At 42.1% G+C, this 21,795-nt stretch overlaps 24 non-coding genes across 24 annotated transcripts; all 24 read right to left on the bottom strand.

Annotated features, from left to right (window-relative positions):
• Window positions 1-929: 929 nt before the first annotated feature.
• On the bottom strand, window positions 930-1,022 carry TRNAI-UAU (transfer RNA isoleucine (anticodon UAU)). Its single transcript is given in 2 exon segments — window positions 930-965; window positions 985-1,022. It is a non-coding gene; the product is annotated as a tRNA-Ile (tRNA).
• Window positions 1,023-2,095: 1,073 nt separating this feature from the next.
• TRNAR-CCU (transfer RNA arginine (anticodon CCU)) lies at window positions 2,096-2,168 on the bottom strand. The gene has a single exon. It is a non-coding gene; the product is annotated as a tRNA-Arg (tRNA).
• A 254-nt stretch (window positions 2,169-2,422) lies between these two features.
• TRNAI-UAU (transfer RNA isoleucine (anticodon UAU)) lies at window positions 2,423-2,515 on the bottom strand. Its single transcript is given in 2 exon segments — window positions 2,423-2,458; window positions 2,478-2,515. It is a non-coding gene; the product is annotated as a tRNA-Ile (tRNA).
• Window positions 2,516-3,589: 1,074 nt separating this feature from the next.
• Window positions 3,590-3,662, bottom strand: TRNAR-CCU (transfer RNA arginine (anticodon CCU)). Its single transcript has one exon. It is a non-coding gene; the product is annotated as a tRNA-Arg (tRNA).
• Window positions 3,663-3,944: 282 nt separating this feature from the next.
• On the bottom strand, window positions 3,945-4,037 carry TRNAI-UAU (transfer RNA isoleucine (anticodon UAU)). The gene is given in 2 exon segments: window positions 3,945-3,980; window positions 4,000-4,037. It is a non-coding gene; the product is annotated as a tRNA-Ile (tRNA).
• Window positions 4,038-5,109: 1,072 nt separating this feature from the next.
• Window positions 5,110-5,182, bottom strand: TRNAR-CCU (transfer RNA arginine (anticodon CCU)). Its single transcript has one exon. It is a non-coding gene; the product is annotated as a tRNA-Arg (tRNA).
• A 254-nt stretch (window positions 5,183-5,436) lies between these two features.
• TRNAI-UAU (transfer RNA isoleucine (anticodon UAU)) lies at window positions 5,437-5,529 on the bottom strand. The gene is given in 2 exon segments: window positions 5,437-5,472; window positions 5,492-5,529. It is a non-coding gene; the product is annotated as a tRNA-Ile (tRNA).
• Window positions 5,530-6,602: 1,073 nt separating this feature from the next.
• On the bottom strand, window positions 6,603-6,675 carry TRNAR-CCU (transfer RNA arginine (anticodon CCU)). Its single transcript has one exon. It is a non-coding gene; the product is annotated as a tRNA-Arg (tRNA).
• A 254-nt stretch (window positions 6,676-6,929) lies between these two features.
• Window positions 6,930-7,022, bottom strand: TRNAI-UAU (transfer RNA isoleucine (anticodon UAU)). The gene is given in 2 exon segments: window positions 6,930-6,965; window positions 6,985-7,022. It is a non-coding gene; the product is annotated as a tRNA-Ile (tRNA).
• A 1,073-nt stretch (window positions 7,023-8,095) lies between these two features.
• TRNAR-CCU (transfer RNA arginine (anticodon CCU)) lies at window positions 8,096-8,168 on the bottom strand. The gene has a single exon. It is a non-coding gene; the product is annotated as a tRNA-Arg (tRNA).
• Window positions 8,169-8,422: 254 nt separating this feature from the next.
• TRNAI-UAU (transfer RNA isoleucine (anticodon UAU)) lies at window positions 8,423-8,515 on the bottom strand. The gene is given in 2 exon segments: window positions 8,423-8,458; window positions 8,478-8,515. It is a non-coding gene; the product is annotated as a tRNA-Ile (tRNA).
• Window positions 8,516-9,587: 1,072 nt separating this feature from the next.
• Window positions 9,588-9,660, bottom strand: TRNAR-CCU (transfer RNA arginine (anticodon CCU)). The gene has a single exon. It is a non-coding gene; the product is annotated as a tRNA-Arg (tRNA).
• Window positions 9,661-9,914: 254 nt separating this feature from the next.
• Window positions 9,915-10,007, bottom strand: TRNAI-UAU (transfer RNA isoleucine (anticodon UAU)). Its single transcript is given in 2 exon segments — window positions 9,915-9,950; window positions 9,970-10,007. It is a non-coding gene; the product is annotated as a tRNA-Ile (tRNA).
• Window positions 10,008-11,080: 1,073 nt separating this feature from the next.
• On the bottom strand, window positions 11,081-11,153 carry TRNAR-CCU (transfer RNA arginine (anticodon CCU)). Its single transcript has one exon. It is a non-coding gene; the product is annotated as a tRNA-Arg (tRNA).
• Window positions 11,154-11,407: 254 nt separating this feature from the next.
• On the bottom strand, window positions 11,408-11,500 carry TRNAI-UAU (transfer RNA isoleucine (anticodon UAU)). Its single transcript is given in 2 exon segments — window positions 11,408-11,443; window positions 11,463-11,500. It is a non-coding gene; the product is annotated as a tRNA-Ile (tRNA).
• Window positions 11,501-12,900: 1,400 nt separating this feature from the next.
• TRNAI-UAU (transfer RNA isoleucine (anticodon UAU)) lies at window positions 12,901-12,993 on the bottom strand. The gene is given in 2 exon segments: window positions 12,901-12,936; window positions 12,956-12,993. It is a non-coding gene; the product is annotated as a tRNA-Ile (tRNA).
• Window positions 12,994-14,065: 1,072 nt separating this feature from the next.
• TRNAR-CCU (transfer RNA arginine (anticodon CCU)) lies at window positions 14,066-14,138 on the bottom strand. The gene has a single exon. It is a non-coding gene; the product is annotated as a tRNA-Arg (tRNA).
• A 254-nt stretch (window positions 14,139-14,392) lies between these two features.
• Window positions 14,393-14,485, bottom strand: TRNAI-UAU (transfer RNA isoleucine (anticodon UAU)). Its single transcript is given in 2 exon segments — window positions 14,393-14,428; window positions 14,448-14,485. It is a non-coding gene; the product is annotated as a tRNA-Ile (tRNA).
• Window positions 14,486-15,885: 1,400 nt separating this feature from the next.
• On the bottom strand, window positions 15,886-15,978 carry TRNAI-UAU (transfer RNA isoleucine (anticodon UAU)). The gene is given in 2 exon segments: window positions 15,886-15,921; window positions 15,941-15,978. It is a non-coding gene; the product is annotated as a tRNA-Ile (tRNA).
• Window positions 15,979-17,050: 1,072 nt separating this feature from the next.
• On the bottom strand, window positions 17,051-17,123 carry TRNAR-CCU (transfer RNA arginine (anticodon CCU)). Its single transcript has one exon. It is a non-coding gene; the product is annotated as a tRNA-Arg (tRNA).
• A 254-nt stretch (window positions 17,124-17,377) lies between these two features.
• Window positions 17,378-17,470, bottom strand: TRNAI-UAU (transfer RNA isoleucine (anticodon UAU)). The gene is given in 2 exon segments: window positions 17,378-17,413; window positions 17,433-17,470. It is a non-coding gene; the product is annotated as a tRNA-Ile (tRNA).
• Window positions 17,471-18,870: 1,400 nt separating this feature from the next.
• On the bottom strand, window positions 18,871-18,963 carry TRNAI-UAU (transfer RNA isoleucine (anticodon UAU)). The gene is given in 2 exon segments: window positions 18,871-18,906; window positions 18,926-18,963. It is a non-coding gene; the product is annotated as a tRNA-Ile (tRNA).
• Window positions 18,964-20,035: 1,072 nt separating this feature from the next.
• On the bottom strand, window positions 20,036-20,108 carry TRNAR-CCU (transfer RNA arginine (anticodon CCU)). The gene has a single exon. It is a non-coding gene; the product is annotated as a tRNA-Arg (tRNA).
• Window positions 20,109-20,362: 254 nt separating this feature from the next.
• Window positions 20,363-20,455, bottom strand: TRNAI-UAU (transfer RNA isoleucine (anticodon UAU)). Its single transcript is given in 2 exon segments — window positions 20,363-20,398; window positions 20,418-20,455. It is a non-coding gene; the product is annotated as a tRNA-Ile (tRNA).
• Between the last annotated feature and the right edge of the window lie 1,340 nt (window positions 20,456-21,795).

Below are 21,795 nucleotides of genomic sequence, written 5' to 3'. Positions count from 1 at the left end.
AGGAGTCCACTGGGGATAGCCACCGGTGGGGAAACGTGATGATATGTTTTTTTTTAAAAAGCGTGCTTTCTATGATCAGTATCAGATCTGGCTTTTGCGAGATCGACTTTACAAGCAACTTGGACATGAATTATTAGAGAAGACAGTGGAACACATTTAACAGAACTAAAACACACCCTTGGTTACCTTAAAGAGGGAAGAAAAGCAAGCACCCCAGATGGGACTGGAACCCACTATTCCTGGCTTAGGAGTCCACTGGGGCTAGCCACCTGTGGGGAAACATGATGATATGTTTTTTTAAAAAGCAAAATTTCTATTGTGATTGAGTAATCAAGGATGGTCTTTTGCTGTATACCTTTAGATGCGGAAAACAATCTTAATCGTGTGCTTGCTTGCTTTTGTCAAGAGCGAGGCTTTCCTTTGTTGTCTCATTCCAACAGCAGCCAGAAGGCATTGAATGGCTACAGATGGATTGTTTCCATGATAAGCATGGTACCAGATTTTGCAAGATTGACTTCACAAGGAAGAGAATCATTAGAGAAGCCAATCAATCACATTTTATCTTGAACTAAAACTCATTGATGGATACCTGGTATAGTGAAGGAAAGCATACACCCCAGATGGGACTTGAACCCACAATCCCTGCCAGTGCCTTATCCATTAGGCCACTGGGGCTGGATGTTTTCAGTATGATGATAGTTAGTTTACAATCAAATATTCTCATGTTAAAAAGTTATCAAGGCTGGTCTTTTAGCGTTTGTTTTCCAATCGGGAAAACAATCTTAATAACGTGCCTGCTTTCTTAGGACGAGAGCGAGAACTTCTTTTGTTGTGTCGTTTTGATAATTTGCTTGCAATACATGGAAAACGGGTAAAAGACTTTGCTGCCCTACTGCAGTTTTTATATAACAATAAAGGTTAGAAAAGAATGCTCCAGGTGAGGCTCGAACTCACAACCTCGTCATTGCTCAACAGTTACTGCTTTATAAGTACCGCGCGCTGACCGATTGCGCCACTGGAGCTTTGCATGTGCTTCACAAGCCTGCTTTACAAGGGTGCTTTCTATGATCAGTATCAGATCTGGCTTTTGCGAGATCGACTTTACAAGCAACTTGGACATGAATTATTAGAGAAGACAGTGGAACACATTTAATGAAACTAAAACACACCCTTTGTTACCTTAAAGAGGGAAGAAAAGCAAGCACCCCAGATGGGACTGGAACCCACTATCCCTGGCTTAGGAGTCCACTGGGGCTAGCCACCTGTGGGGAAACGTGATGATATGTTATTTTAAAAAGCGTGCTTTCTATGATCAGTATCAGATCTGGTTTTTGCGAGATCGACTTTACAAGCAACTTGGACATGAATTATTAGAGAAGACAGTGGAACACATTTAACGAAACTAAAACACACCCTTGGTTACCTTAAAGAGTGAAGAAAAGCAAGCACCCCAGATGGGACTGGAACCCACTATCCCTGGCTTAGGAGTCCACTGGGGATAGCCACCGGTGGGGAAACGTGATGATATGTTTTTTTTTTAAAAGCGTGCTTTCTATGATCAGTATCAGATCTGGCTTTTGCGAGATCGACTTTACAAGCAACTTGGACATGAATTATTAGAGAAGACAGTGGAACACATTTAACAGAACTAAAACACACCCTTGGTTACCTTCAAGAGGGAAGAAAAGCAAGCACCCCAGATGGGACTGGAACCCACTATTCCTGGCTTAGGAGTCCACTGGGGCTAGCCACCTGTGGGGAAACATGATGATATGTTTTTTTAAAAAGCAAAATTTCTATTGTGATTGAGTAATCAAGGATGGTCTTTTGCTGTATACCTTTAGATGCGGAAAACAATCTTAATCGTTTGCTTGCTTGCTTTTGTCAAGAGCGAGGCTTTCCTTTGTTGTCTCATTCCAACAGCAGCCAGAAGGCATTGAATGGCTACAGATGGATTGTTTCCATGATAAGCATGGTACCAGATTTTGCAAGATTGAATTCACAAGGAAGAGAATCATTAGAGAAGCCAATCAATCACATTTTATCTTGAACTAAAACTCATTGATGGATACCTGGTATAGAGAAGGAAAGCATACACCCCAGATGGGACTCGAACCCACAATCCCTGGCTTAGGAGGCCAGTGCCTTATCCATTAGGCCACTGGGGCTGGATGTTTGCAGTATGATGATAGTTAGTTTACAATCAAATATTCTCATGTTAAAAAGTTATCAAGGCTGGTCTTTTAGCGTTTATTTTCCAATCGGGAAAACAATCTTAATAACGTGCCTGCTTTCTTAGGACGAGAGCGAGAACTTCTTTTGTTGTGTCGTTTTGATAATTTGCTTGCAATACATGGAAAACGGGTAAAAGACTTTGCTGCCCTACTGCAGTTTTTATATAACAATAAAGGTTAGAAGAGAATGCTCCAGGTGAGGCTCGAACTCACAACCTCGGCATTGCTCAACAGTTACTGCTTTATAAGTACCGCGCGCTGACCGATTGCGCCACTGGAGCTTTGCATGTGCTTCACAAGCCTGCTTTACAAGGGTGCTTTCTATGATCAGTATCAGATCTGGCTTTTGCGAGATCGACTTTACAAGCAACTTGGACATGAATTATTAGAGAAGACAGTGGAACACATTTAATGAAACTAAAACACACCCTTTGTTACCTTAAAGAGGGAAGAAAAGCAAGCACCCCAGATGGGACTGGAACCCACTATCCCTGGCTTAGGAGTCCACTGGGGCTAGCCACCTGTGGGGAAACGTGATGATATGTTATTTTAAAAAGCGTGCTTTCTATGATCAGTATCAGATCTGGTTTTTGCGAGATCGACTTTACAAGCAACTTGGACATGAATTATTAGAGAAGACAGTGGAACACATTTAACAAAACTAAAACACACCCTTGGTTACCTTAAAGAGTGAAGAAAAGCAAGCACCCCAGATGGGACTGGAACCCACTATCCCTGGCTTAGGAGTCCACTGGGGATAGCCACCGGTGGGGAAACGTGATGATATGTTTTTTTTTTAAAAAGCGTGCTTTCTATGATCAGTATCAGATCTGGCTTTTGCGAGATCGACTTTACAAGCAACTTGGACATGAATTATTAGAGAAGACAGTGGAACATATTTAACAGAACTAAAACACACCCTTGGTTACCTTAAAGAGGGAAGAAAAGCAAGCACCCCAGATGGGACTGGAACCCACTATTCCTGGCTTAGGAGTCCACTGGGGCTAGCCACCTGTGGGGAAACATGATGATATGTTTTTTTAAAAAGCAAAATTTCTATTGTGATTGAGTAATCAAGGATGGTCTTTTGCTGTATACCTTTAGATGCGGAAAACAATCTTAATCGTGTGCTTGCTTGCTTTTGTCAAGAGCGAGGCTTTCCTTTGTTGTCTCATTCCAACAGCAGCCAGAAGGCATTGAATGGCTACAGATGGATTGTTTCCATGATAAGCATGGTACCAGATTTTGCAAGATTGACTTCACAAGGAAGAGAATCATTAGAGAAGCCAATCAATCACATTTTATCTTGAACTAAAACTCATTGATGGATACCTGGTATAGAGAAGGAAAGCATACACCCCAGATGGGACTCGAACCCACAATCCCTGGCTTAGGAGGCCAGTGCCTTATCCATTAGGCCACTGGGGCTGGATGTATGCAGCTTGATGTATGCAGCTTGATGTATGCAGCTTGATGATAGTTAGTTTACAATCAAATATTCTCATGTTAAAAAGTTATCAAGGCCGGTCTTTTACCGTTTGTTTTCCAATCGGGAAAACAATCTTAATAACGTGCCTGCTTTCTTAGGACGAGAGCGAGAACTTCTTTTGTTGTGTCGTTTTGATAATTTGCTTACAATACATGGAAAACGGGTAAAAGACTTTGCTGCCCTACTGCAGTTTTTATATAACAATAAAGGTTAGAAAAGAATGCTCCAGGTGAGGCTCGAACTCACAACCTCGGCATTGCTCAACAGTTACTGCTATATAAGTACCACGCGCTGACCGATTGCGCCACTAGAGCTTTGCATGTGCTTCACAAGCCTGCTTTACAAGGGTGCTTTCTATGATCAGTATCAGATCTGGCTTTTGCGAGATCGACTTTACAAGCAACTTGGACATGAATTATTAGAGAAGACAGTGGAACACATTTAATGAAACTAAAACACACCCTTTGTTACCTTAAAGAGGGAAGAAAAGCAAGCACCCCAGATGGGACTGGAACCCACTATCCCTGGCTTAGGAGTCCACTAGGGCTAGCCACCTGTGGGGAAACGTGATGATATGTTATTTTAAAAAGCGTGCTTTCTATGATCAGTATCAGATCTGGTTTTTGCGAGATCGACTTTACAAGCAACTTGGACATGAATTATTAGAGAAGACAGTGGAACACATTTAACGAAACTAAAACACACCCTTGGTTACCTTAAAGAGGGAAGAAAAGCAAGCATCCCAGATGGGACTGGAACCCACTATCTCTGGCTTAGGAGTCCACTGGGGCTAGCCACCTGTGGGGAAACGTGATGATATGTTTTTTTTAAAAAGCGTGCTTTCTGTGATCAGTATCAGATCTGGCTTTTGCGAGATCGACTTTACAAGCAACTTGGACATGAATTATCAGAGAAGACAGTGGAACACATTTAACAGAACTAAAACACACCCTTGGTTACCTTCAAGAGGGAAGAAAAGCAAGCACCCCAGATGGGACTGGAACCCACTATCCCTGGCTTAGGAGTCCACTGGGGCTAGCCACCTGTGGGGAAACATGATGATATGTTTTTTTAAAAAGCAAAATTTCTATTGTGATTGAGTAATCAAGGATGGTCTTTTGCTGTTTACCTTTAGATGCGGAAAACAATCTTAATCGTGTGCTTGCTTGCTTTCGTCAAGAGCGAGGCTTTCCTTTGTTGTCTCATTCCAACAGCAGCCAGAAGGCATTGAATGGCTACAGATGGATTGTTTCCATGATAAGCATGGTACCAGATTTTGCAAGATTGAATTCACAAGGAAGAGAATCATTAGAGAAGCCAATCAATCACATTTTATCTTGAACTAAAACTCATTGATGGATACCTGGTATAGAGAAGGAAAGCATACACCCCAGATGGGACTCGAACCCACAATCCCTGGCTTAGGAGGCCAGTGCCTTATCCATTAGGCCACTGGGGCTGTATGTTTGCAGTATGATGATAGTTAGTTTACAATCAAATATTCTCATGTTAAAAAGTTATCAAGGCTGGTCTTTTAGCGTTTATTTTCCAATCGGGAAAACAATCTTAATAACGTGCCTGCTTTCTTAGGACGAGAGCGAGAACTTCTTTTGTTGTGTCGTTTTGATAATTTGCTTGCAATACATGGAAAACGGGTAAAAGACTTTGCTGCCCTACTGCAGTTTTTATATAACAATAAAGGTTAGAAGAGAATGCTCCAGGTGAGGCTCGAACTCACAACCTCGGCATTGCTCAACAGTTACTGCTTTATAAGTACCGCGCGCTGACCGATTGCGCCACTGGAGCTTTGCATGTGCTTCACAAGCCTGCTTTACAAGGGTGCTTTCTATGATCAGTATCAGATCTGGCTTTTGCGAGATCGACTTTACAAGCAACTTGGACATGAATTATTAGAGAAGACAGTGGAACACATTTAATGAAACTAAAACACACCCTTTGTTACCTTAAAGAGGGAAGAAAAGCAAGCACCCCAGATGGGACTGGAACCCACTATCCCTGGCTTAGGAGTCCACTGGGGCTAGCCACCTGTGGGGAAACGTGATGATATGTTATTTTAAAAAGCGTGCTTTCTATGATCAGTATCAGATCTGGTTTTTGCGAGATCGACTTTACAAGCAACTTGGACATGAATTATTAGAGAAGACAGTGGAACACATTTAACAAAACTAAAACACACCCTTGGTTACCTTAAAGAGTGAAGAAAAGCAAGCACCCCAGATGGGACTGGAACCCACTATCCCTGGCTTAGGAGTCCACTGGGGATAGCCACCGGTGGGGAAACGTGATGATATGTTTTTTTTTAAAAAGCGTTCTTTCTGTGATCAGTATCAGATCTGGCTTTTGCGAGATCGACTTTACAAGCAACTTGGACATGAATTATTAGAGAAGACAGTGGAACACATTTAACAGAACTAAAACACACCCTTGGTTACCTTAAAGAGGGAAGAAAAGCAAGCACCCCAGATGGGACTGGAACCCACTATTCCTGGCTTAGGAGTCCACTGGGGCTAGCCACCTGTGGGGAAACATGATGATATGTTTTTTTAAAAAGCAAAATTTCTATTGTGATTGAGTAATCAAGGATGGTCTTTTGCTGTATACCTTTAGATGCGGAAAACAATCTTAATCGTGTGCTTGCTTGCTTTTGTCAAGAGCGAGGCTTTCCTTTGTTGTCTCATTCCAACAGCAGCCAGAAGGCATTGAATGGCTACAGATGGATTGTTTCCATGATAAGCATGGTACCAGATTTTGCACGATTGACTTCACAAGGAAGAGAATCATTAGAGAAGCCAATCAATCACATTTTATCTTGAACTAAAACTCATTGATGGATATCTGGTATAGTGAAGGAAAGCATACACCCCAGATGGGACTTGAACCCACAATCCCTGGCTTAGGAGGCCAGTGCCTTATCCATTAGGCCACTGGGGCTGGATGTATGCAGCTTGATGATAGTTAGTTTACAATCAAATATTCTCATGTTAAAAAGTTATCAAGGCCGGTCTTTTACCGTTTGTTTTCCAATCGGGAAAACAATCTTAATAACGTGCCTGCTTTCTTAGGACGAGAGCGAGAACTTCTTTTGTTGTGTCGTTTTGATAATTTGCTTACAATACATGGAAAACGGGTAAAAGACTTTGCTGCCCTACTGCAGTTTTTATATAACAATAAAGGTTAGAAAAGAATGCTCCAGGTGAGGCTCGAACTCACAACCTCGGCATTGCTCAACAGTTACTGCTATATAAGTTCCACGCGCTGACCGATTGCGCCACTAGAGCTTTGCATGTGCTTCACAAGCCTGCTTTAAAAGGGTGCTTTCTATGATCAGTATCAGATCTGGCTTTTGCGAGATCGACTTTACAAGCTACTTGGACATGAATTATTAGAGAAGACAGTGGAACACATTTAATGAAACTAAAACACACCCTTTGTTACCTTAAAGAGGGAAGAAAAGCAAGCACCCCAGATGGGACTGGAACCCACTATCCCTGGCTTAGGAGTCCACTAGGGCTAGCCACCTGTGGGGAAACGTGATGATATGTTATTTTAAAAAGCGTGCTTTCTATGATCAGTATCAGATCTGGTTTTTGCGAGATCGACTTTACAAGCAACTTGGACATGAATTATTAGAGAAGACAGTGGAACACATTTAACGAAACTAAAACACACCCTTGGTTACCTTAAAGAGGGAAGAAAAGCAAGCATCCCAGATGGGACTGGAACCCACTATCTCTGGCTTAGGAGTCCACTGGGGCTAGCCACCTGTGGGGAAACGTGATGATATGTTTTTTTTAAAAAGCGTGCTTTCTGTGATCAGTATCAGATCTGGCTTTTGCGAGATCGACTTTACAAGCAACTTGGACATGAATTATCAGAGAAGACAGTGGAACACATTTAACAGAACTAAAACACACCCTTGGTTACCTTAAAGAGGGAAGAAAAGCAAGCACCCCAGATGGGACTGGAACCCACTATCCCTGGCTTAGGAGTCCACTGGGGCTAGCCACCTGTGGGGAAACATGATGATATGTTTTTTTTAAAAAGCAAAATTTCTATTGTGATTGAGTAATCAAGGATGGTCTTTTGCTGTTTACCTTTAGATGCGGAAAACAATCTTAATCGTGTGCTTGCTTGCTTTCGTCAAGAGCGAGGCTTTCCTTTGTTGTCTCATTCCAACAGCAGCCAGAAGGCATTGAATGGCTACAGATGGATTGTTTCCATGATAAGCATGGTACCAGATTTTGCAAGATTGAATTCACAAGGAAGAGAATCATTAGAGAAGCCAATCAATCACATTTTATCTTGAACTAAAACTCATTGACGGATACCTGGTATAGAGAAGGAAAGCATACACCCCAGATGGGACTCGAACCCACAATCCCTGGCTTAGGAGGCCAGTGCCTTATCCATTAGGCCACTGGGGCTGGATGTATGCAGCTTGATGATAGTTAGTTTACAATCAAATATTCTCATGTTAAAAAGTTATCAAGGCCGGTCTTTTACCATTTGTTTTCCAATCGGGAAAACAATCTTAATAACGTGCCTGCTTTCTTAGGACGAGAGCGAGAACTTCTTTTGTTGTGTCGTTTTGATAATTTGCTTACAATACATGGAAAACGGGTAAAAGACTTTGCTGCCCTACTGCAGTTTTTATATAACAATAAAGGTTAGAAAAGAATGCTCCAGGTGAGGCTCGAACTCACAACCTCGGCATTGCTCAACAGTTACTGCTATATAAGTACCACGCGCTGACCGATTGCGCCACTAGAGCTTTGCATGTGCTTCACAAGCCTGCTTTACAAGGGTGCTTTCTATGATCAGTATCAGATCTGGCTTTTGCGAGATCGACTTTACAAGCAACTTGGACATGAATTATTAGGGAAGACAGTGGAACACATTTAATGAAACTAAAACACACCCTTTGTTACCTTAAAGAGGGAAGAAAAGCAAGCACCCCAGATGGGACTGGAACCCACTATCCCTGGCTTAGGAGTCCACTGGGGCTAGCCACCTGTGGGGAAACGTGATGATATGTTATTTTAAAAAGCGTGCTTTCTATGATCAGTATCAGATCTGGTTTTTGCAAGATCGACTTTACAAGCAACTTGGACATGAATTATTAGAGAAGACAGTGGAACACATTTAACGAAACTAAAACACACCCTTGGTTACCTTAAAGAGGGAAGAAAAGCAAGCATCCCAGATGGGACTGGAACCCACTATCTCTGGCTTAGGAGTCCACTGGGGCTAGCCACCTGTGGGGAAACGTGATGATATGTTTTTTTTAAAAAGCGTGCTTTCTGTGATCAGTATCAGATCTGGCTTTTGCGAGATCGACTTTACAAGCAACTTGGACATGAATTATCAGAGAAGACAGTGGAACACATTTATCAGAACTAAAACACACCCTTGGTTACCTTAAAGAGGGAAGAAAAGCAAGCACCCCAGATGGGACTGGAACCCACTATCCCTGGCTTAGGAGTCCACTGGGGCTAGCCACCTGTGGGGAAACATGATGATATGTTTTTTTAAAAAGCAAAATTTCTATTGTGATTGAGTAATCAAGGATGGTCTTTTGCTGTTTACCTTTAGATGCGGAAAACAATCTTAATCGTGTGCTTGCTTGCTTTCGTCAAGAGCGAGGCTTTCCTTTGTTGTCTCATTCCAACAGCAGCCAGAAGGCATTGAATGGCTACAGATGGATTGTTTCCATGATAAGCATGGTACCAGATTTTGCAAGATTGAATTCACAAGGAAGAGAATCATTAGAGAAGCCAATCAATCACATTTTATCTTGAACTAAAACTCATTGACGGATACCTGGTATAGAGAAGGAAAGCATACACCCCAGATGGGACTCGAACCCACAATCCCTGGCTTAGGAGGCCAGTGCCTTATCCATTAGGCCACTGGGGCTGGATGTTTGCAGTATGATGATAGTTAGTTTACAATCAAATATTCTCATGTTAAAAAGTTATCAAGGCTGGTCTTTTAGCGTTTGTTTTCCAATCGGGAAAACAATCTTAATAACGTGCCTGCTTTCTTAGGACGAGAGCGAGAACTTCTTTTGTTGTGTCGTTTTGATAATTTGCTTGCAATACATGGAAAACGGGTAAAAGACTTTGCTGCCCTACTGCAGTTTTTATATAACAATAAAGGTTAGAAAAGAATGCTCCAGGTGAGGCTCGAACTCACAACCTCGGCATTGCTCAACAGTTACTGCTTTATAAGTACCGCGCGCTGACCGATTGCGCCACTGGAGCTTTGCATGTGCTTCACAAGCCTGCTTTACAAGGGTGCTTTCTATGATCAGTATCAGATCTGGCTTTTGCGAGATCGACTTTACAAGCAACTTGGACATGAATTATTAGAGAAGACAGTGGAACACATTTAATGAAACTAAAACACACCCTTTGTTACCTTAAAGAGGGAAGAAAAGCAAGCACCCCAGATGGGACTGGAACCCACTATCCCTGGCTTAGGAGTCCACTGGGGCTAGCCACCTGTGGGGAAACGTGATGATATGTTATTTTAAAAAGCGTGCTTTCTATGATCAGTATCAGATCTGGTTTTTGCGAGATCGACTTTACAAGCAACTTGGACATGAATTATTAGAGAAGACAGTGGAACACATTTAACAAAACTAAAACACACCCTTGGTTACCTTAAAGAGTGAAGAAAAGCAAGCACCCCAGATGGGACTGGAACCCACTATCCCTGGCTTAGGAGTCCACTGGGGATAGCCACCGGTGGGGAAACGTGATGATATGTTTTTTTTTAAAAAGCGTGCTTTCTATGATCAGTATCAGATCTGGCTTTTGCGAGATCGACTTTACAAGCAACTTGGACATGAATTATTAGAGAAGACAGTGGAACACATTTAACAGAACTAAAACACACCCTTGGTTACCTTAAAGAGGGAAGAAAAGCAAGCACCCCAGATGGGACTGGAACCCACTATTCCTGGCTTAGGAGTCCACTGGGGCTAGCCACCTGTGGGGAAACATGATGATATGTTTTTTTAAAAAGCAAAATTTCTATTGTGATTGAGTAATCAAGGATGGTCTTTTGCTGTATACCTTTAGATGCGGAAAACAATCTTAATCGTGTGCTTGCTTGCTTTTGTCAAGAGCGAGGCTTTCCTTTGTTGTCTCATTCCAACAGCAGCCAGAAGGCATTGAATGGCTACAGATGGATTGTTTCCATGATAAGCATGGTACCAGATTTTGCAAGATTGACTTCACAAGGAAGAGAATCATTAGAGAAGCCAATCAATCACATTTTATCTTGAACTAAAACTCATTGATGGATACCTGGTATAGTGAAGGAAAGCATACACCCCAGATGGGACTTGAACCCACAATCCCTGGCTTAGGAGGCCAGTGCCTTATCCATTAGGCCACTGGGGCTGGATGTATGCAGCTTGATGATAGTTAGTTTACAATCAAATATTCTCATGTTAAAAAGTTATCAAGGCCGGTCTTTTACCATTTGTTTTCCAATCGGGAAAACAATCTTAATAACGTGCCTGCTTTCTTAGGACGAGAGCGAGAACTTCTTTTGTTGTGTCGTTTTGATAATTTGCTTACAATACATGGAAAACGGGTAAAAGACTTTGCTGCCCTACTGCAGTTTTTATATAACAATAAAGGTTAGAAAAGAATGCTCCAGGTGAGGCTCGAACTCACAACCTCGGCATTGCTCAACAGTTACTGCTATATAAGTACCACGCGCTGACCGATTGCGCCACTAGAGCTTTGCATGTGCTTCACAAGCCTGCTTTACAAGGGTGCTTTCTATGATCAGTATCAGATCTGGCTTTTGCGAGATCGACTTTACAAGCAACTTGGACATGAATTATTAGAGAAGACAGTGGAACACATTTAATGAAACTAAAACACACCCTTTGTTACCTTAAAGAGGGAAGAAAAGCAAGCACCCCAGATGGGACTGGAACCCACTATCCCTGGCTTAGGAGTCCACTGGGGCTAGCCACCTGTGGGGAAACGTGATGATATGTTATTTTAAAAAGCTTGCTTTCTATGATCAGTATCAGATCTGGTTTTTGCGAGATCGACTTTACAAGCAACTTGGACATGAATTATTAGAGAAGACAGTGGAACACATTTAACAAAACTAAAACACACCCTTGGTTACCTTAAAGAGTGAAGAAAAGCAAGCACCCCAGATGGGACTGGAACCCACTATCCCTGGCTTAGGAGTCCACTGGGGATAGCCACCGGTGGGGAAACGTGATGATATGTTTTTTTTTAAAAAGCGTGCTTTCTATGATCAGTATCAGATCTGGCTTTTGCGAGATCGACTTTACAAGCAACTTGGACATGAATTATTAGAGAAGACAGTGGAACACATTTAACAGAACTAAAACACACCCTTGGTTACCTTAAAGAGGGAAGAAAAGCAAGCACCCCAGATGGGACTGGAACCCACTATTCCTGGCTTAGGAGTCCACTGGGGCTAGCCACCTGTGGGGAAACATGATGATATGTTTTTTTAAAAAGCAAAATTTCTATTGTGATTGAGTAATCAAGGATGGTCTTTTGCTGTATACCTTTAGATGCGGAAAACAATCTTAATCGTGTGCTTGCTTGCTTTTGTCAAGAGCGAGGCTTTCCTTTGTTGTCTCATTCCAACAGCAGCCAGAAGGCATTGAATGGCTACAGATGGATTGTTTCCATGATAAGCATGGTACCAGATTTTGCAAGATTGACTTCACAAGGAAGAGAATCATTAGAGAAGCCAATCAATCACATTTTATCTTGAACTAAAACTCATTGATGGATACCTGGTATAGTGAAGGAAAGCATACACCCCAGATGGAACTTGAAGCCACAATCCCTGGCTTAGGAGGCCAGTGCCTTATCCATTAGGCCACTGGGGCTGGATGTATGCAGCTTGATGATAGTTAGTTTACAATCAAATATTCTCATGTTAAAAAGTTATCAAGGCCGGTCTTTTACCATTTGTTTTCCAATCGGGAAAACAATCTTAATAACGTGCCTGCTTTCTTAGGACGAGAGCGAGAACTTCTTTTGTTGTGTCGTTTTGATAATTTGCTTACAATACATGGAAAACGGGTAAAAGACTTTGCTGCCCTACTGCAGTTTTTATATAACAATAAAGGTTAGAAAAGAATGCTCCAGGTGAGGCTCGAACTCACAACCTCGGCATTGCTCAACAGTTACTGCTATATAAGTACCACGCGCTGACCGATTGCGCCACTAGAGCTTTGCATGTGCTTCACAAGCCTGCTTTACAAGGGTGCTTTCTATGATCAGTATCAGATCTGGCTTTTGCGAGATCGACTTTACAAGCAACTTGGACATGAATTATTAGAGAAGACAGTGGAACACATTTAATGAAACTAAAACACACCCTTTGTTACCTTAAAGAGGGAAGAAAAGCAAGCACCCCAGATGGGACTGGAACCCACTATCCCTGGCTTAGGAGTCCACTGGGGCTAGCCACCTGTGGGGAAACGTGATGATATGTTATTTTAAAAAGCGTGCTTTCTATGATCAGTATCAGATCTGGTTTTTGCGAGATCGACTTTACAAGCAACTTGGACATGAATTATTAGAGAAGACAGTGGAACACATTTAACGAAACTAAAACACACCCTTGGTTACCTTAAAGAGGGAAGAAAAGCAAGCATCCCAGATGGGACTGGAACCCACTATCTCTGGCTTAGGAGTCCACTGGGGCTAGCCACCTGTGGGGAAACGTGATGATATGTTTTTTTTAAAAAGCGTGCTTTCTGTGATCAGTATCAGATCTGGCTTTTGCGAGATCGACTTTACAAGCAACTTGGACATGAATTATCAGAGAAGACAGTGGAACACATTTAACAGAACTAAAACACACCCTTGGTTACCTTAAAGAGGGAAGAAAAGCAAGCACCCCAGATGGGACTGGAACCCACTATCCCTGGCTTAGGAGTCCAATGGGGCTAGCCACCTGTGGGGAAACATGATGATATGTTTTTTTAAAAAGCAAAATTTCTATTGTGATTGAGTAATCAAGGATGGTCTTTTGCTGTTTACCTTTAGATGCGGAAAACAATCTTAATCGTGTGCTTGCTTGCTTTCGTCAAGAGCGAGGCTTTCCTTTGTTGTCTCATTCCAACAGCAGCCAGAAGGCATTGAATGGCTACAGATGGATTGTTTCCATGATAAGCATGGTACCAGATTTTGCAAGATTGAATTCACAAGGAAGAGAATCATTAGAGAAGCCAATCAATCACATTTTATCTTGAACTAAAACTCATTGATGGATACCTGGTATAGAGAAGGAAAGCATACACCCCAGACGGGACTCGAACCCACAATCCCTGGCTTAGGAGGCCAGTGCCTTATCCATTAGGCCACTGGGGCTGGATGTTTGCAGTATGATGATAGTTAGTTTACAATCAAATATTCTCATGTTAAAAAGTTATCAAGGCTGGTCTTTTAGCGTTTGTTTTCCAATCGGGAAAACAATCTTAATAACGTGCCTGCTTTCTTAGGACGAGAGCGAGAACTTCTTTTGTTGTGTCGTTTTGATAATTTGCTTGCAATACATGGAAAACGGGTAAAAGACTTTGCTGCCCTACTGCAGTTTTTATATAACAATAAAGGTTAGAAAAGAATGCTCCAGGTGAGGCTCGAACTCACAACCTCGGCATTGCTCAACAGTTACTGCTTTATAAGTACCGCGCGCTGACCGATTGCGCCACTGGAGCTTTGCATGTGCTTCACAAGCCTGCTTTACAAGGGTGCTTTCTATGATCAGTATCAGATCTGGCTTTTGCAAGATCGACTTTACAAGCAACTTGGACATGAATTATTAGAGAAGACAGTGGAACACATTTAATGAAACTAAAACACACCCTTTGTTACCTTAAAGAGGGAAGAAAAGCAAGCACCCCAGATGGGACTGGAACCCACTATCCCTGGCTTAGGAGTCCACTGGGGCTAGCCACCTGTGGGGAAACGTGATGATATGTTATTTTAAAAAGCGTGCTTTCTATGATCAGTATCAGATCTGTTTTTTGCGAGATCGACTTTACAAGCAACTTGGACATGAATTATTAGAGAAGACAGTGGAACACATTTAACAAAACTAAAACACACCCTTGGTTACCTTAAAGAGTGAAGAAAAGCAAGCACCCCAGATGGGACTGGAACCCACTATCCCTGGCTTAGGAGTCCACTGGGGATAGCCACCGGTGGGGAAACGTGATGATATGTTTTTTTTTAAAAAGCGTGCTTTCTATGATCAGTATCAGATCTGGCTTTTGCGAGATCGACTTTACAAGCAACTTGGACATGAATTATTAGAGAAGACAGTGGAACACATTTAACAGAACTAAAACACACCCTTGGTTACCTTAAAGAGGGAAGAAAAGCAAGCACCCCAGATGGGACTGGAACCCACTATTCCTGGCTTAGGAGTCCACTGGGGCTAGCCACCTGTGGGGAAACATGATGATATGTTTTTTTAAAAAGCAAAATTTCTATTGTGATTGAGTAATCAAGGATGGTCTTTTGCTGTATACCTTTAGATGCGGAAAACAATCTTAATCGTGTGCTTGCTTGCTTTTGTCAAGAGCGAGGCTTTCCTTTGTTGTCTCATTCCAACAGCAGCCAGAAGGCATTGAATGGCTACAGATGGATTGTTTCCATGATAAGCATGGTACCAGATTTTGCAAGATTGACTTCACAAGGAAGAGAATCATTAGAGAAGCCAATCAATCACATTTTATCTTGAACTAAAACTCCTTGATGGATACCTGGTATAGTGAAGGAAAGCATACACCCCAGATGGAACTTGAAGCCACAATCCCTGGCTTAGGAGGCCAGTGCCTTATCCATTAGGCCACTGGGGCTGGATGTATGCAGCTTGATGATAGTTAGTTTACAATCAAATATTCTCATGTTAAAAAGTTATCAAGGCCGGTCTTTTACCATTTGTTTTCCAATCGGGAAAACAATCTTAATAACGTGCCTGCTTTCTTAGGACGAGAGCGAGAACTTCTTTTGTTGTGTCGTTTTGATAATTTGCTTACAATACATGGAAAACGGGTAAAAGACTTTGCTGCCCTACTGCAGTTTTTATATAACAATAAAGGTTAGAAAAGAATGCTCCAGGTGAGGCTCGAACTCACAACCTCGGCATTGCTCAACAGTTACTGCTATATAAGTACCACGCGCTGACCGATTGCGCCACTAGAGCTTTGCATGTGCTTCACAAGCCTGCTTTACAAGGGTGCTTTCTATGATCAGTATCAGATCTGGCTTTTGCGAGATCGACTTTACAAGCAACTTGGACATGAATTATTAGAGAAGACAGTGGAACACATTTAATGAAACTAAAACACACCCTTTGTTACCTTAAAGAGGGAAGAAAAGCAAGCACCCCAGATGGGACTGGAACCCACTATCCCTGGCTTAGGAGTGCACTGGGGCTAGCCACCTGTGGGGAAACGTGATGATATGTTATTTTAAAAAGCGTGCTTTCTATGATCAGTATCAGATCTGGTTTTTGCGAGATCGACTTTACAAGCAACTTGGACATGAATTATTAGAGAAGACAGTGGAACACATTTAACGAAACTAAAACACACCCTTGGTTACCTTAAAGAGGGAAGAAAAGCAAGCATCCCAGATGGGACTGGAACCCACTATCTCTGGCTTAGGAGTCCACTGGGGCTAGCCACCTGTGGGGAAACGTGATGATATGTTTTTTTTAAAAAGCGTGCTTTCTGTGATCAGTATCAGATCTGGCTTTTGCGAGATCGACTTTACAAGCAACTTGGACATGAATTATCAGAGAAGACAGTGGAACACATTTAACAGAACTAAAACACACCCTTGGTTACCTTAAAGAGGGAAGAAAAGCAAGCACCCCAGATGGGACTGGAACCCACTTTCCCTGGCTTAGGAGTCCACTGGGGCTAGCCACCTGTGGGGAAACATGATGATATGTTTTTTTAAAAAGCAAAATTTCTATTGTGATTGAGTAATCAAGGATGGTCTTTTGCTGTTTACCTTTAGATGCGGAAAACAATCTTAATCGTGTGCTTGCTTGCTTTCGTCAAGAGCGAGGCTTTCCTTTGTTGTCTCATTCCAACAGCAGCCAGAAGGCATTGAATGGCTACAGATGGATTGTTTCCATGATAAGCATGGTACCAGATTTTGCAAGATTGAATTCACAAGGAAGAGAATCATTAGAGAAGCCAATCAATCACATTTTATCTTGAACTAAAACTCATTGATGGATACCTGGTATAGAGAAGGAAAGCATACACCCCAGATGGGACTCGAACCCACAATCCCTGGCTTAGGAGGCCAGTGCCTTATCCATTAGGCCACTGGGGCTGGATGTTTGCAGTATGATGATAGTTAGTTTACAATCAAATATTCTCATGTTAAAAAGTTATCAAGGCTGGTCTTTTAGCGTTTGTTTTCCAATCGGGAAAACAATCTTAATAACGTGCCTGCTTTCTTAGGACGAGAGCGAGAACTTCTTTTGTTGTGTCGTTTTGATAATTTGCTTGCAATACATGGAAAACGGGTAAAAGACTTTGCTGCCCTACTGCAGTTTTTATATAACAATAAAGGTTAGAAAAGAATGCTCCAGGTGAGGCTCGAACTCACAACCTCGGCATTGCTCAACAGTGACTGCTTTATAAGTACCGCGCGCTGACCGATTGTGCCACTGGAGCTTTGCATGTGCTTCACAAGCCTGCTTTACAAGGGTGCTTTCTATGATCAGTATCAGATCTGGCTTTTGCGAGATCGACTTTACAAGCAACTTGGACATGAATTATTAGAGAAGACAGTGGAACACATTTAATGAAACTAAAACACACCCTTTGTTACCTTAAAGAGGGAAGAAAAGCAAGCACCCCAGATGGGACTGGAACCTACTATCCCTGGCTTAGGAGTCCACTGGGGCTAGCCACCTGTGGGGAAACGTGATGATATGTTATTTTAAAAAGCGTGCTTTCTATGATCAGTATCAGATCTGGTTTTTGCGAGATCGACTTTACAAGCAACTTGGACATGAATTATTAGAGAAGACAGTGGAACACATTTAACAAAACTAAAACACACCCTTGGTTACCTTAAAGAGTGAAGAAAAGCAAGCACCCCAGATGGGACTGGAACCCACTATCCCTGGCTTAGGAGTCCACTGGGGATAGCCACCGGTGGGGAAACGTGATGATATGTTTTTTTTAAAAAAGCGTGCTTTCTATGATCAGTATCAGATCTGGCTTTTGCAAGATCGACTTTACAAGCAACTTGGACATGAATTATTAGAGAAGACAGTGGAACACATTTAACAGAACTAAAACACACCCTTGGTTACCTTAAAGAGGGAAGAAAAGCAAGCACCCCAGATGGGACTGGAACCCACTATTCCTGGCTTAGGAGTCCACTGGGGCTAGCCACCTGTGGGGAAACATGATGATATGTTTTTTTAAAAAGCAAAATTTCTATTGTGATTGAGTAATCAAGGATGGTCTTTTGCTGTATACCTTTAGATGCGGAAAACAATCTTAATCGTGTGCTTGCTTGCTTTTGTCAAGAGCGAGGCTTTCCTTTGTTGTCTCATTCCAACAGCAGCCAGAAGGCATTGAATGGCTACAGATGGATTGTTTCCATGATAAGCATGGTACCAGATTTTGCAAGATTGACTTCACAAGGAAGAGAATCATTAGAGAAGCCAATCAATCACATTTTATCTTGAACTAAAACTCATTGATGGATACCTGGTATAGTGAAGGAAAGCATACACCCCAGATGGAACTTGAAGCCACAATCCCTGGCTTAGGAGGCCAGTGCCTTATCCATTAGGCCACTGGGGCTGGATGTATGCAGCTTGATGATAGTTAGTTTACAATCAAATATTCTCATGTTAAAAAGTTATCAAGGCCGGTCTTTTACCATTTGTTTTCCAATCGGGAAAACAATCTTAATAACGTGCCTGCTTTCTTAGGACGAGAGCGAGAACTTCTTTTGTTGTGTCGTTTTGATAATTTGCTTACAATACATGGAAAACGGGTAAAAGACTTTGCTGCCCTACTGCAGTTTTTATATAACAATAAAGGTTAGAAAAGAATGCTCCAGGTGAGGCTCGAACTCACAACCTCGGCATTGCTCAACAGTTACTGCTACATAAGTACCACGCGCTGACCGATTGCGCCACTAGAGCTTTGCATGTGCTTCACAAGCCTGCTTTACAAGGGTGCTTTCTATGATCAGTATCAGATCTGGCTTTTGCGAGATCGACTTTACAAGCAACTTGGACATGAATTATTAGAGAAGACAGTGGAACACATTTAATGAAACTAAAACACACCCTTTGTTACCTTAAAGAGGGAAGAAAAGCAAGCACCCCAGATGGGACTGGAACCCACTATCCCTGGCTTAGGAGTCCACTGGGGCTAGCCACCTGTGGGGAAACGTGATGATATGTTATTTTAAAAAGCGTGCTTTCTATGATCAGTATCAGATCTGGTTTTTGCGAGATCGACTTTACAAGCAACTTGGACATGAATTATTAGAGAAGACAGTGGAACACATTTAACGAAACTAAAACACACCCTTGGTTACCTTAAAGAGGGAAGAAAAGCAAGCACCCCAGATGGGACTGGAACCCACTATCCCTGGCTTAGGAGTCCACTGGGGCTAGCCACCTGTGGGGAAACGTGATGATATGTTTTTTTTAAAAAGCGTGCTTTCTGTGATCAGTATCAGATCTGGCTTTTGCGAGATCGACTTTACAAGCAACTTGGACATGAATTATCAGAGAAGACAGTGGAACACATTTAACAGAACTAAAACACACCCTTGGTTACCTTAAAGAGGGAAGAAAAGCAAGCACCCCAGATGGGACTGGAACCCACTATCCCTGGCTTAGGAGTCCACTGGGGCTAGCCACCTGTGGGGAAACATGATGATATGTTTTTTTAAAAAGCAAAATTTCTATTGTGATTGAGTAATCAAGGATGGTCTTTTGCTGTTTACCTTTAGATGCGGAAAACAATCTTAATCGTGTGCTTGCTTGCTTTCGTCAAGAGCGAGGCTTTCCTTTGTTGTCTCATTCCAACAGCAGCCAGAAGGCATTGAATGGCTACAGATGGATTGTTTCCATGATAAGCATGGTACCAGATTTTGCAAGATTGAATTCACAAGGAAGAGAATCATTAGAGAAGCCAATCAATCACATTTTATCTTGAACTAAAACTCATTGATGGATACCTGGTATAGAGAAGGAAAGCATACACCCCAGACGGGACTCGAACCCACAATCCCTGGCTTAGGAGGCCAGTGCCTTATCCATTAGGCCACTGGGGCTGGATGTTTGCAGTATGATGATAGTTAGTTTACAATCAAATATTCTCATGTTAAAAAGTTATCAAGGCTGGTCTTTTAGCGTTTGTTTTCCAATCGGGAAAACAATCTTAATAACGTGCCTGCTTTCTTAGGACGAGAGCGAGAACTTCTTTTGTTGTGTCGTTTTGATAATTTGCTTGCAATACATGGAAAACGGGTAAAAGACTTTGCTGCCCTACTGCAGTTTTTATATAACAATAAAGGTTAGAAAAGAATGCTCCAGGTGAGGCTCGAACTCACAACCTCGGCATTGCTCAACAGTTACTGCTTTATAAGTACCGCGCGCTGACCGATTGCGCCACTGGAGCTTTGCATGTGCTTCACAAGCCTGCTTTACAAGCCTGCTTTACAAGGGTGCTTTCTATGATCAGTATCAGATCTGGCTTTTGCAAGATCGACTTTACAAGCAACTTGGACATGAATTATTAGAGAAGACAGTGGAACACATTTAATGAAACTAAAACACACCCTTTGTTACCTTAAAGAGGGAAGAAAAGCAAGCACCCCAGATGGGACTGGAACCCACTATCCCTGGCTTAGGAGTCCACTGGGGCTAGCCACCTGTGGGGAAACGTGATGATATGTTATTTTAAAAAGCGTGCTTTCTATGATCAGTATCAGATCTGTTTTTTGCGAGATCGACTTTACAAGCAACTTGGACATGAATTATTAGAGAAGACAGTGGAACACATTTAACAAAACTAAAACACACCCTTGGTTACCTTAAAGAGTGAAGAAAAGCAAGCACCCCAGATGGGACTGGAACCCACTATCCCTGGCTTAGGAGTCCACTGGGGATAGCCACCGGTGGGGAAACGTGATGATATGTTTTTTTTTAAAAAGCGTGCTTTCTATGATCAGTATCAGATCTGGCTTTTGCGAGATCGACTTTACAAGCAACTTGGACATGAATTATTAGAGAAGACAGTGGAACACATTTAACAGAACTAAAACACACCCTTGGTTACCTTAAAGAGGGAAGAAAAGCAAGCACCCCAGATGGGACTGGAACCCACTATTCCTGGCTTAGGAGTCCACTGGGGCTAGCCACCTGTGGGGAAACATGATGATATGTTTTTTTTAAAAGCAAAATTTCTATTGTGATTGAGTAATCAAGGATGGTCTTTTGCTGTATACCTTTAGATGCGGAAAACAATCTTAATCGTGTGCTTGCTTGCTTTTGTCAAGAGCGAGGCTTTCCTTTGTTGTCTCATTCCAACAGCAGCCAGAAGGCATTGAATGGCTACAGATGGATTGTTTCCATGATAAGCATGGTACCAGATTTTGCAAGATTGACTTCACAAGGAAGAGAATCATTAGAGAAGCCAATCAATCACATTTTATCTTGAACTAAAACTCCTTGATGGATACCTGGTATAGTGAAGGAAAGCATACACCCCAGATGGAACTTGAAGCCACAATCCCTGGCTTAGGAGGCCAGTGCCTTATCCATTAGGCCACTGGGGCTGGATGTATGCAGCTTGATGATAGTTAGTTTACAATCAAATATTCTCATGTTAAAAAGTTATCAAGGCCGGTCTTTTACCATTTGTTTTCCAATCGGGAAAACAATCTTAATAACGTGCCTGCTTTCTTAGGACGAGAGCGAGAACTTCTTTTGTTGTGTCGTTTTGATAATTTGCTTACA

Source organism: Hyla sarda, chromosome 4 (assembly GCF_029499605.1).
Source record: "Hyla sarda isolate aHylSar1 chromosome 4, aHylSar1.hap1, whole genome shotgun sequence".
In the NCBI taxonomy this organism is placed as follows: domain Eukaryota; kingdom Metazoa; phylum Chordata; class Amphibia; order Anura; family Hylidae; genus Hyla; species Hyla sarda.
Note: the sequence above shows the minus strand (reverse complement) of the source record. Positions and strands in the feature narration are given on the sequence as shown.